We start from the raw sequence: 14,135 nt of genomic DNA on the forward strand, positions 1-14,135 counted from the left end.
TCAGGTCTTTGGGGCAAATTGCATACACAGTCAATCCCCACCAACTAGTCAAGCCAGCAAAGGACTTAAGCTAGCACATAGCTAAAGTTAGATTCTGGTTCATGAATTTTCTTGTCTTGTAGGTATTATATAGCAATAAGAATAAATGGTTAAAAGTTACCAAATTTTCTGAGTGTCTCATTTTATCTATTCTCCTAGCCCCAGTTTAGCTTCTTTCAGTTTGTCCTCCATACTGTTTTCAGCCAAAATTTCTATTAAATTCTTGTGCTTTTGTTTTAAATCCTTTATGTTCCTAACTGATATGAGCATAAAGTTTAGACTTACAAGGAGTCCTTAATATTCTGGTGTCAGCACACCATTCTAACCAAATTTCTCACTGTATTTGTACAAACTGTCCAGTCCAACTCCTCTAGTTTGTAGTTTTGAATGTCTTGGTCTCTCTGCCTTCCCTTTGTCTGGGATAAACTTATTTCCATTGTGATTCCTTTAAGATCTATTTGAAGAATCATCTCCTTTGGGGAAGTTCTTTGGCTGAGTTAACTGTCCTCTTCTGAGCATTTCCTCTGACATTTCTTAACATTTTGGGCATATTTGTAATATAAATGTATCATGCAACATTATGCTTATTGTTTTATATCTCTCTCTCTTCTAGAATATTCTGACATTTTTGAGGGCTGGGACTTAGTTCTGGTATTAATTGAAGTATGAGAAATGTGCTCAACTCCATAATTTCTCAAATGCTTAATATATAGCACAAATGTCCAGTAGCCACAAGAATAGACCACTGAATTTAATGCATCCATTAAAACAAGTCTGATCATTTTATTTTTTCCCACCTTATATAATTTTGTCTTTTTTCAAGTGTTATCAACTATAGTCACCATGTTATGCATTAGATCCTCAGACGATTATATGTGAAAGTTTATACTTTTACCAATTCTCTTCCTGTTTCCCCCCAATTTCAATATGCAACAATTTCTTGATAAATATTTGATGATTGTGTAATAAATATTTTCATGGGAATCAACAGAAAATGTAAAGACCAAATTAATCCTCTGAAGGGTAAAATGTAAATCTCTAGATGATCTCTTATTTGTTCCCTTTAACAAATACGAAACAATTCGAACCGTATCTCAGTATGGAAGTCTACATGATTCTATACTATATTAACAAATACCAAATACATGTAACAGGAATAATTTTTTCCAACCTGAGTTTGACTTATAGTCACTTGTTCTCTTTTCCTTTTACAGGTAATAAATCAAGTTTAATATAAAGGCATAGTTCACACATTTACTAGACATCTCCTTCATGTGAAACATTGCTTCAGAAACTGTTGCAAATGGCCTTGGTAGAAAATGAGGTGTTCCATAGAGGGACACTCTGCTCTTTTAGTAAATGTTATATTGGGGGGTTCCTTCAAAAATTTTAGTGGTTAATGTCTCATCTATTAATTCCCTCAGCATGACAACAGCAAACAAGTTTTTAAGGACTTCCTGAGTATAAAATCTGGATCCAAATCTCTAGCTATATAATTTCATCAGCAGGAAGTGCCTTTCTGCAGACCTTACTGCTAGTCTGATAAAACCACTGATTCTGCTGCTGTTGATAAACTCCCTACATTAAAGTCTTCAACCTTCAACAATTTTCAATTCCAAGCAAAACCTAACAATTTTATTTTCTGTGTGCTTCTCATTTACCCAGAGTAATATGCTGTCCTTTCCCACAGCATATCAGGTTGGCTCAGCTCATGATGGTGAGAAAAGTTTCCTAAGGTTCATTTTCCAGAACACTAGCTGCTTAACATTTACTGGATTGAAACTCTTCTTCCCCCAAACTAATAACGAAGGTGCCTTTACATTTTCATCCACGGTGGAACGAGAAAACTCAGACCGATGGCTAACTTAGAGTCGAACTTTCTCTCTAGCCTGTGGATTTTCAGAAAAAGCTACTCTGTAAAGCCCTCCTGGGACTTTAAGCACAAAAAGCTAAAAAAATAACAGAGAGAAACACCCTAACTAAGGGAAGCATGCTTAACTAAGCCATCCATGACCACGGGTCAGTTGTGGAAGGTGGATGCCAATATCCAGTGAGATCAGCACTGAGAGGGAGAGAAAATTTTTTTTCCCAAATCAGTATAGCTTTTATTGCATCTTTAAAATGTCACAAATAAGTCTGAAAAATCATCTGGCATCTTGCTGTTTCTGTAGATGGACAACTCAGATCTTATTCATCAGCCTGCTGAACTGTTCCTTTTTCAGAAACATAGATACCAACCAAGAATTTTCTGATATCCTTGTTTATAACAGTTGTGGCTTGCTGAATCAAAGCAGCTGAGTTTCATACAAGTTCAATGTCATTTCCTTCAAGAATTAACTCATCTTTTTGGGCTTGAGATACAGAATAAGCAACACCTGGCCTCATCAGAACTCTGTGGATACATTTTTCATCCAAGAAATTTCGGCTTTCAACAAGAGAACCATTCTCCTGAATAACAACGTTGATGGGGAAGTGAGCATACACCTCATCTTGTAACGGAAGCCCAGTGCAACGCCCTTGATCATGTTCTGTACGTGACTATAGACAGTGTGAACAGTAGACAGCTCTTTTCTATATCCCCACCATTTGTCAACTTGGAGCCTCTTCTTTTTCTTTCCAAGAAGACTGAATTCTACATTGATGTGATTGAAGTCCCTTCACAGTGTTCCTCTGAGGCCTTTCACAATAACTGTGCGTCCCTTCAGAGTGATGTCGACATTTTCTGGAATGTCGACATGTCGACAGTCTGATTGCTAAGAATGGTCTTCCTTCTCGCAGGAGATGCGGCAAAGAGCAGGGAGAGACAATTTTTGGCTTAATTTCGGAAATCAGATTCAGCTGCGAGAAGACCTGGGGCGAGCATCAAATCCAACACTAAACCAAGGCCAGGGTACCATACTTCAGATACACCAGAAATCCAGTGCAATTTTAACAGGGACAGGGGAAGAGATCTGTGTACCTCTAGTCCTACTCACTAATAAACATTTCTGTAGAGTAAGATGGTACAAAAATTTTTCTAGACAGCTTAGGACAGCTTAGGACCCCCTTCTGTGGGTCAGAGGACCTTGTGAAGGAAAAATTGGGCATGGATGTGCGTTTTGGGGGTAGTGGTGGTGGTGGTAATGTTCAAGAGTCTCAGTGTCAGAGGCTCATAAGAAGCCTGTCCTAAAAAATAAATAAATAAATATATAAATAAATAAATTAATTAAAAAATAAAAAAAAATAAAATTAAAAAAAAAAAAGAAGCCTGTCCTACACTATAAAATGGGTGTGGGCTGGGCCCATGTGCAAGCAGACAACACAGCTGTCTGCCTCTACCTCCAAACTAAAGACTTATTTTGGAGCAGACAATGTGTGAGGGGGCATTTGGAGCCGTGTGCTAGCTTTGTCCCTTAAGTTTCAAGATGCATGCTTTAAATACCAGAGACGTGTTGGATCCCAGTATTACTTCAAACCTGGAAGGGCTAATCAGCCTGGATATTTGCTTAGAAGCCTGTGACCGAAGCATATTGGAGTAGACATTCTGACAGTATTTATGTCAAAGTTCCTTTTCTAGTCAGTTTGGTTCTTCTAGTGAAGACTGGGTGGGTGCCAGGAAGTCAGCAATTCATTTGGTGAAGGTATCAGCAATCACTTTTTATTCCTCAGCCTGGTGATTCACACAGACCTCTCCATGACCTCTCACAAACAGAAGTCATTTCAACTAGAGTCCAAGCAACTTCCTAGAGTTTTCTCACTGCTGCAGGCCACTGCTGTTTCAGTTTTTGTTTCACGATTCCTTTCAACTCTCACCCTTGTCCAGGCAACATGAAGAAGGAACATGCATGGATGGAAACAGTATTTTCATAACTTAATAGGGACTAAAAAGAGACAATGTAATGACCAGGACTGAAGAACCAAATCTGTACTACAGTACAGCTAGTTAAAAACAGACATGAGTGTTTTAATTTCAGGGATCAATGTTTTTATTCCAAAAAGGAAACCTTTATATGTGAAGCCCTAGAGAAAAAAGCCAAATCAGCCGTCAAATGGTGTGGGTCCAGAGGCATCGGACAACTTGCCTGAAGCAACCCTGCTGAAGTGTGCTAAAGTTGAAAAGAGAAGTCAAATATTGTGATTACACATGCCTGTTTGTGTGTTTGCTTTTACTAAACAATTCTATTTGAGATATGGGTACATGATTTTCCTTGTAATTGGGATATATATATATATATCTTTTAAAATTAAAATTAAAGTAGCCATATGGATAAATAAAAACTTGGATGACTTTCTTTCATATAAGAAGAAATGAGTATAAAGATGGCGGCAAGGATTCAAATTTGATGTAGGAAGACGATTTGAGAGGTTGGACTGGTGCTCAGAGAAGCAGCTAAATTCCTTAAAGAAAAGATGACTTAAAGACATTTTTCCGAGGTAATGTAAATGACTGTGTTTCAAAGATGATGAATGCAGAAGATGACTTCCCAAGGCCTCTTCTGGGCAGATATGTTGAATCGTGAATATTCATAGCAAATGGTTTCATTAAAACACAGGTGAAGACACATCTATTTTTCCACCCAAGGACGGTGGTGTCAGTAAAACCAGTATGAAACAGTAATGTTTCAGAAATACTTAAAATGAAAGGATGAGCTCTTAACATTTGGTACAGCACAGCATGCCAATGGAAATGATGTACTTTTCTTGTTTAAGGCTGGGGTACAAACAACTCATTCAGAGCAATTATTTCAAACTATGAGAAATAGAAATGCCAGAATGGATGAGCACCATCACAGGGTTTTACAATTCATCAAATAAGAATCATAATTTGACTTTTAGACCGTCAGTTGCCCTTGCATTTTTTTCAAGTTCAGTTATTGTTGAGCTTACTCGAGTTATCTCTTTTTGCCGAGTACAGACAGCAAAATTTAAAGCCACGGCATATAGAAAAATAGATTTGAAGCTTAGCCAGGGCCACTTTGGATATTTCCAGAAAAATAAATACACACTTTATTTTAGTTGGTGGGGCAGGGGAGGCATGCATAAAAGATAAGTAAATGCATTTTCATGACAACTATAATAGGCTGGCAGAGAAAGAGTCTTTGGGATTTCAGAAGTTAGAAAGAGATGTAACTATGCCCCTTTCCTTTTACCTACCATCTTTTCTTTAAAAAGGAAGGGAAAAATGGGGTGCCTGGGGTGGCTCAGTCATTAAGCGTCTGCCTTCTGCTCAGGTCATGACCCTGGAGTCCTGGGATGGAACCCCACATTGGGCTCCCTGCTCTGCGGGAAGCCTGCTTCTCCCTCTCCCACTCCCCCTGCTTGTGTTCCCTCTCTCGCTGTGTCTCTCTCTGTCAAATAAATAAAGAAAATCTTAATAAAAAATAATAAATAAAAAGGAAGGGAAAAATGAAAGAAGAATACATTTCCCTGGAGTCCAAAGGGATGAACATCTGGAAAAATTAATGTAACTGGTGTTTTCCTTAGGAATCACTTTGAGGTTAGGGCTGCAGTTTCGATAAAATTGACTGAAATTAAAGTCTTTATGGTCTAGTTAGGCTTTTCTTAACACTTGACACAATTATCTACAGTACCTTGATTTTCCCATAAGGTTTTTGAGAAAGAACAGAAGAACAGACGAACAGACTCAGAACACCTTCCCAATTTGGGGATAAAATTTCACTTAACTCAATCGTGGTGCCAGTGGTATGGACAGGATGGTCCAGTTCAAATAATGTTTATATAACATGGCTGCATGGCTTTGAGATCTTTTAAATTCTTTCCTGAGAGCTTCAGTCACTCAACGTTCACTCATCCAAAACCCTTTATATTCTCAAATATCTCAGTCCATTTCACTGTAAAAGCCAAGCATTGAGTAGAAGGAGAAAATAAATGTAGGTATTTCCAAGGTTTTATTTTCTCTTCGACTCTTAAAAACTAAAGTGGAGAGATATTTCACACAATGGTTCTGATATTCCAAAATACATAGCTTTCAATCTTAGACTATCACCTCAAACCGTAGATTTTGGTGCCTTGGAAATCACAGTGTCTGTTTTTCTTTCTTTCTGCTTTCTTTCTTGGCACTAAGAAAGACTTTGACTTTATCTGTATTTTGTCATTGAAGAAATTAAGACTCATAGCCCTCAGGTTATTTATTTTATCCACAATCAGGTAGAACAAGAATCCAGTCATTGTTATTTCAAGTTCAATGCTTTCTGTGCTACATGATGCTACCATTCTGTTTAACTAGAAGTTCAAATCTGGCCCAGAGTCATAAATAAGAACATTTCTTGTCACTGAGATGTTCAACAAGCAATGTAAAATGAGTTACATTTTCTGAGGTATTGAATGCGTTCTGAAAATCATCCAATTGATAACAATTAGCAGTTTTAGATGAGTGGATGAGTATCATGGAGTGAGGATTGAAGCTAATTAATGAGGAATTCTGGGTAGTCGTGTTCTTCCTTTCCCGTTGGATGGTTAGACATTAAACCTTGGAGTTGTCAAATGAGTAACACCTTTGCATCAGTATTAAATTCACACACAAAGAAAATTAATTACAGGAAAGCTGTCTCAAACCCACTTTGTCAACTCTCTCGACAGGAAATTCTCACTTAGGCAGGAAAAGTCAAGTACCGCTGTCTTAAAATATCCTTGTTTTTATAAGCTTTTTTTTTTTTTTTGCTTCTGAAGGAGATGATGGTGTAGAAGTTCTTTTTTTTTTTTTTTGAATACAGAGAGACAAACACATCTGCCTGAAAGATTAAGGTTTAGTGAAACGACAAACCAGATCTTGAGCTAATTCCCATTAGACTGTCATCAAGTAGTATCCCCACTAATGCAAATTGTATGAACTTGAAATGTTCTGCTTAGCACTGAATTCATACTCATCTGATCGTAGGGCTCTAGAAAGAGTCATGTGTTTCTTATTTTAGAAAATGGCTAGCAAGGCAGCACCCATGTCCCAACTAAGAGTGGGGAAACATAATAATTAGCTAAAGTCACACTGGCTCATCTAATTTCCATTTAGAAGCTTCTGTTATAACATAATTCCGCTTAACTTGTCCTTTTCAAACAAATACATTGAAAGTTTTATTTTTAAATTCTAATTACTTGAAAAAAGATCCCTAGTTTGTGTAAATATAGATTGTGAGTGTTGAATTAAGATATACGGATTCGAGAGTTTTGATAACCTTGGAAAGGGTATCTCTGACAGTAATTCCCAAGGACCTTGCTTTAGATCCTCATCATTTTCTGGGAATAATGCCTTCAGGAACCTCTGTAATGGCTCCATAATGTCTTCTGTATTACACAGCCTATCCACTTTTCCAAGGTGGAGATTCTATTATTCCTCACTTACTCCTGGGAGTTGAAGGCATTGATCATGGTTCTTTTAGGTTTCTGAGCGAAAAGAAGTATGTCATTATACATTACTCTCACCTCTTAAAAACCTACCACCCACTCAGAATTTTGTCTGAGATGTAGGCAACTTATTGGAAAATCTTCATGCATACTTAGGTCTTAGTAAAATAATACTGGCATAATAGTAAAATAGTAAAATAATACTGAATAGTAAAATAATACTTAGTAAAATAATACTGAGCATAAGTTACATTTCTATTAATATTTGAAGGCTATTTCATATGGATATTAAAAATATATTAAATGAAATTTTAAAAATTGATGAATGGATTTCTGTTTCCTAAAATATGGCAGACTAAATTATTTTGACCAATCTTGCCACTGAAAATAATTTCACATGGTAATTAAAATATTTTTTAAATCTTAACCTGAGATTAATAGTGTTAAGTCAGTGGATCACACCAAATTTTCTACCATTTGTCACCAAAAAAACTCATTTAGATTTTGTAAGCAGCTCTTGCTTAAAACTATAATACTATCCAGTAACTATGTTGATAAAGGGAAGACTGGTAAGATTATAATAAATTAAGGAACCTAGATATATATTTATGAATTTTACAGATTAAATTTTAAGGTCATATGCAACTTCATGTTAACACACACAAAACAATAGAATATGTTGTATAATTCATAAATTGAGATACTTGTCATTTTGCAAATGAAATAATATATATAAAGTTAAAAATTAAAAACTAGTCAAGGAAGTTATTTTTTAAATATTAATCTTTTGCTGGTAGTGTTATCCATTTGGAAAAAAGAAATAACATATTTTCTTTTACCATTCAGCAATAATTTCCTTCATTAAACATTTCTTGAGTATGGAATCTATGTAAGCATGATGAATGGGATATAAAAATGAGCATTGAGGAGGATCAGGCAGAGTAAGGAAGGAATTGGACAGGGAGGTTAGAAAGGTATGATGAGTTCTGTTTTCCAGAATACATCCCCCCAATGTGTAGAGAAATACCTTCTAACATAACACATATAAAAATGAAAGATAAAATATGTGAAAAATCTTTTCTCATAGCATGAATGAGGAAGAAGGAAGTAAGACAGATAATCATACATAAAAAGGGAAAGTACAGTTCTCCAAAGTTAAAGTAGTGTGAGTTGGGTTTGGCTTGAAAGATGTGCCAATTTCTGGTGGGCTTTGGGCTGAGTTTTAGGGGAGAACAGGAGAGAAAGCTTGAGTCCCAGACAAGGTGAGAATTGAAGTCAGAGGCCCCTCCATTAAGTAAGGACCTGTAATGTATGACAAGCTCAAAAGGCAAACAAGAAAAATGCACCCATTAAGGAAGAGCTATGTGGATTAACCACTACCCAGACAAGAGTAGAAAAAGATCCTCCCCTGAAATTTGCCAATTATAAGCCCATACTCATAGCTGTGGGTGAAATTCACACTATTTGCATGACCCACAAAATAGCAAGCTGAAAATTCAATTTAGTCATGCCAGGTTGGAAGCATCCCAAAGGGCCTGGAAGAAGTAAACACAAGTCTCTCCAGTGAAATATATTTTAAACTAGACCTCAAGTTACTTCTGATAAAATTCCAAGAAAATTAGCTCCTATTGAAAAAATTATTAAGTACACATGAAAATAAGATTTTGTGAGTGTCAGTAGGAACAACAATCTTAACTATCAGATCTGCAATAATTTCAGACATTCAAATGATAATATATAGAATATAAAATATCTTTTTAGCTTAATAAAGAAATAAAAGGAAGGTTTGAAAATAAAACATAATAAACAAGAGACCTAACCTTTTTCCAAACAGATCTGAAAAGATATCAAATTGAATATATGGATATGAAAAATATATTAAATGAAATTTTAAAAATTGATGAATGGATTTCTGTTTCCTAAAATATGGCAGACTAAATTATTTTGACCAATCTTGCCACTGAAAATAATTTCAAATGGTAATTAAAATATTTTTTAAATCTTAAAATCTATGTAGCAAGAAATTACTGGATCAAAATCTAGGGGAACCAGAGATGTAAACAGAGCATTCAAGTTGCCTCACTCCTTGAATCATTTGATAATTTCAGAAAAGATGGACTTCATTTCAGATGGACCTTATGGGTATGGAATGAATAAGTTAAAGCCCAGAACTAATAGGAGATTCTCGTCATAATCCTGGAAACCCCCATGTAGCTACAAATTTAGAGAAAGGATGAGTCAGAAATAAATCTTCTAATCTCAGGGTCACAAAGAAAGTCATTTTTGCATTGAACATAATGGAAGGAAAAAAAATAATGCCTCCTAATCCTTGTGTGCATTTTCAAACCAAATTTGCATCATCTGAGCAGTCCACAAAAATTTAACTATAAATTTAGTTTAAATTGTTCCCTGATTGGTTGGGGTGCCTGGTGGCTCAGTCAGTTTAGTGACTGACTCTTGATTTCAGCTCAGGTGATGATCTCAGGGTCATGAGATTTAGCCCTGTACTGGGCTCTGTGCTGAGCTTGGAGCCTGATTAAGAGTCTCTCTCTCTCCCTCTCCCTCAGCCCACCCTTACCCCCACTTGTGCTCTCTCTAAATATACATATATAATATATTAATTAATTGATTATTGAATTAATTAATATTAATAAAGTTAATACTAATGAATAAATATATAATATATATATAATAAAATGCATTTTTCTTTGATTGGTAAAGTTCCTAGGTAACTGACCAAAGGAAATGCAAGCCATCTATGGAGGAAGGCATTTACTGTCATTGTAGGCTTCATAGAGACCTCACAAATAATTTTTCAAGGACAATGAGAGCACACAATCAATAAATAAGTATACAAGGACATTTGGACCCATGGCAATGAATCATTAGGTTAAGAAAACAGAACAAGAAAGAGAGCCTAATGGACCTGTAAAGATGTCAAATGTTGGAAATATCAAATAAAGATTGCAAAACAACTATTCTTATTATGTCTAGAAAAACTAAGACAGCACTGAAAATATCTGTAGGTAATAAACAACTATAAAATGACAGCATATTTGAAAAACGACCAAATCGATTTTCTAGAAATAAAAATTTAATAACCGAAATTAAAAACAATGGATGGGATTAATGCCCTATTAAACATAGCCAAAGATATATTAAGAAGATGTTATTCAAATGCAGCATGGAGAGACAAAAAGAAAAAATGTAGTGAGAGATTATGAGACATGAAGTGTAAGGAGAAAAGTTCTACAATATATTTAATTGGAGTCCTAGAAGGAAAGCAGAGAGACACTAAGGAAGATGATTTTTTTTTCTTAGATAATGGTAAGAATCTTCCATAAATGATGAGAGGAATGAGTCACAGTTTAAAGAAGTCAAGCAAATCCCAATACATACATGCATGCATATATAAAATCACATATAAATAGTTACATAAATAAATTCATACATGGCAAACACATAAAATGAAATAAATACAAGAAATTCTCACCTAAACATAGCATAGTGAAATTGCATCCAGGACCGAGGCTAGGAAAGGGATTATATTAAGGACTGGTAGTTAGAGGAACAGCTTACTTCTCATAGTAACAATGAAGCCAAAAGATAGTGAAATAGTATCCTCAAAGTCTTGAAAGAAAATAAATTTAAGCTTAGATTTCTATACCCAGCTAAACTATCTTTCAAGACTAAGAATGAAATAAAGTCAAGATGGAAAGTGGAAGCTGCCAGGCCTCTTAAAACCTAGACCTGGGACAGTCACAGTGTTATTTCCATTGCATGCTACTGATCAAAGTAAGTCACAAGGCCAGCATAGATTCTAGGAGAAGGAAAACAGACTCCACCTCTTGATGCATGCAACAGCATTTGAAATAGGTAAGGATAGCACTGGTGGTAGTCCTCTTCAGAGGCTATCTTCCACAATGTAAAGAATTCCTTAGGATCATTATGACAATGACAAATTACAAGAAAAAATGAGCAGAAAACATGAATATAAAAAACTAGACCTAAGCCAATATCAATGAAGAGTACAGTGGTTCAATACTATTTATGAGTGAAATATCAAAGAGCAGTGAAAAGAAATAACCTAAAGCTATATTCAAAAACATGGACAAATTTAAAATACAATATTGAGCAAAATAATGCAAACTGTTATCTACCTTTATATGCAGTTCAAAAACAACCTAATAAAACAATGTATTGTTTGTTTGTAAATATATATGGTGAAATTATAAAAAATGTAAGAGACTGATTAAGCCAAATGGCAGAATAGTGCAGCAGGGTGGGAAAGAGAAAAATGTGAAGTTCAGTTGCTTAATTGGTGTGTGGGCATATAAATGTTTATTTCATGTTTTTGTTATTGTTATTATTATTATTTAAAATTGCATATATGTGACAGCAACGTGCAGAAGAATGAAACTGGATCACTTTCTTACACCATACATAAAAATAAATTCAAAATGGATGAAAGACCAAAATGTGAGACAGGAAACCATCAAAATCTTAGAGGAGAACACAGGCAGAAATCTCTTTGACCTCAGCCACAGCAACTCTTACTACACACATCAGAGGCAAGGGAAACAAAAGCAAACATGAACATTGGGACTTAATCTAGATAAAAAGCTTCTGCACAGCAAAGGAAACAATCAACAAAACTTAAAAGGCAGCCTACGGAACAGGAGAAGATATTTGTAAATGACATATCTGATAAAGGGCTAGGGCTAGGATCCAAAATCTATACAGGACTTATCAACCTCAACACCCAAAAAACAAATAATAGAGTTAAGAAATGGACAGAAGACATGTATAGATATTTTTCCAAAGAAGACATACAGATGGCTAACAGGCACATAAAAAGATGCTCAACATCACTCATCATCAGGGAAATACAAATCAAAACCATGATGAGATACCACCTCACACCTGTCAGAATGGCTAAAATTAACAACACAGGAAACAACAGATGTTGGTGAGGATGTGGAGAAAAGGGAACCCTCTTACACTGCTGGTGGGAATACAAACTGGTGTAGCCACTCTGGAGAACAGTATGGAGGTTCCTCAAAAAGTTAAAAATAGAACTACCCTACAACCCAGAAATTGCCTTACTAGGTATTCACCCAAAGGATACAAAAATACAAATTTGAAGGGAATACACATCCCAATGTTATAGCAGCATTATCAACAATAGCCAAATTATGGAAAGAGTCCAAAGGTCCATCAACTGATGAATCGTTAAAGAAGAGGTGTGTGTGTATATGTATACACACACACAATGGACTATTACTCCACCATCAAAAAAGAATGAAATCTTGCCATTTGCAACAATGTGGATGGAGCTAGAGAGTCTCATGCTAAGTGAAATAAGTCAGAGAAAGACAAATATCATATGTGGAATTTAAGAAACAAAACAGATGAACATAAGGGAAGAAAAAAAGGAGAGAGGGAAGCAAACAATAAGAGACTCTTAATGATAGAGTTGAAGGGAGGTGGGTGGGGGATGGGCTAAATGGGTGATGGGGATTTTTTTTTTTAAGATTTTATTTATTTGACAGAGAGAGCACAAGCAGAGGGGGAGAGAAGGAGAAGCAGGCTTCCCGCTGAGCGGGGACCCCGGCCTAAGGCAGCTGCTTAACCGACTGAGCCACCCAGGCATCCCTGGGTGATGGGGATTAAGGAGGGCACTTGTGATGAACACTGGGTGTTACATGTAAGTGATGAATCACTCAATTCTACTCCTGAAAACAATATTACACTATATGTTAACTAAGTAGAATTTAAATAAAAATTTGAAAAATGAAAAAAAAATTCCATGTATGTTTTATGCATCCTGTTGTACATAGCATATATTTCAGTAAAGGGAAAAGATAAAATTAAGGTATAAAACCACCAAGTTTTGGGTGAACATGGGGAACAGAGACACTCAGACAGTTCTGGTGAAAGTGGAAGATGGTGTCATCCCATTTCAGAACAATTTATTAATATTTAGTGTAGTTAACCCTGCAAATTGACTCTGATGCTGAAATTTAGCAGAGAATCTCTCACTCTAGTGTAAAGGACACATAAACAATGGTGTTTATCGCAGCATTGTTTATAATACTAAAATCCCAATTAGAAGGGAAGTGGATTTTAAAAATTGGCATCATCATGGGGAGCAGAGCAAGATGGCAGGGGAGTAAGAGACCTGGATTTCGTCTCCTCTCAGGAATTCAGCTGGATAGGGATCAAACCATTCTGAACACCTACAAACTCAACAGGAGATCGAAGAAAAGAAGAGCAACAACTCTCTCATCAGAAAAGCGACCACTTTCTGGAAGGTAGGACGTGCGGAGAAGTGAATCCGAGGCGATATTCGGGAGGATAGACGGCAGGGGAGGGGCCTCCGTCGACCACTTCTGGCAAGTGATAGAGCCGTGAGCACAAAATCGGAACTTTTAAAAGTCTGCTCCACCGAGGGACGTCACTCTGGTGGCTAAGCGGGGGGTGGAACCCTCCGGGACAGTGTGGTCTCAGGACCCTCGGGGTCACAGAAAGACCGGGGGTGCCTGAGTGTGGCAGAGATCCCAGGTTACGGAGCAGGGAAGCCGGCTGCAGAGGCGGAGCCCAGGCGCGGGCTCTCAGCTCGGGGTTGCCATAAACCGTGATCCGCGGCACAGTCGGGCCACTGCTCCTCCAGCAGGGACCCAACAAGCGGCAGATCCAGGGAGACTCACCTTCCTCCCCCGGGAGGAGTCGCGCGGGAGTGCACTGCAGGGATCTGC

General features: G+C 36.7%; 1 pseudogene; it reads right to left on the minus strand.

The window, feature by feature from the left end:
* Window positions 1-1,886: 1,886 nt before the first annotated feature.
* Window positions 1,887-14,135, minus strand: part of LOC145721352 (large ribosomal subunit protein uL6 pseudogene) — an 18,795-nt pseudogene continuing 6,546 nt past the window's right edge.

Source organism: Leptonychotes weddellii, chromosome 5 (assembly GCF_054177405.1).
Source record: "Leptonychotes weddellii isolate Sample4059 chromosome 5, ASM5417740v2, whole genome shotgun sequence".
Classification (NCBI taxonomy): domain Eukaryota; kingdom Metazoa; phylum Chordata; class Mammalia; order Carnivora; family Phocidae; genus Leptonychotes; species Leptonychotes weddellii.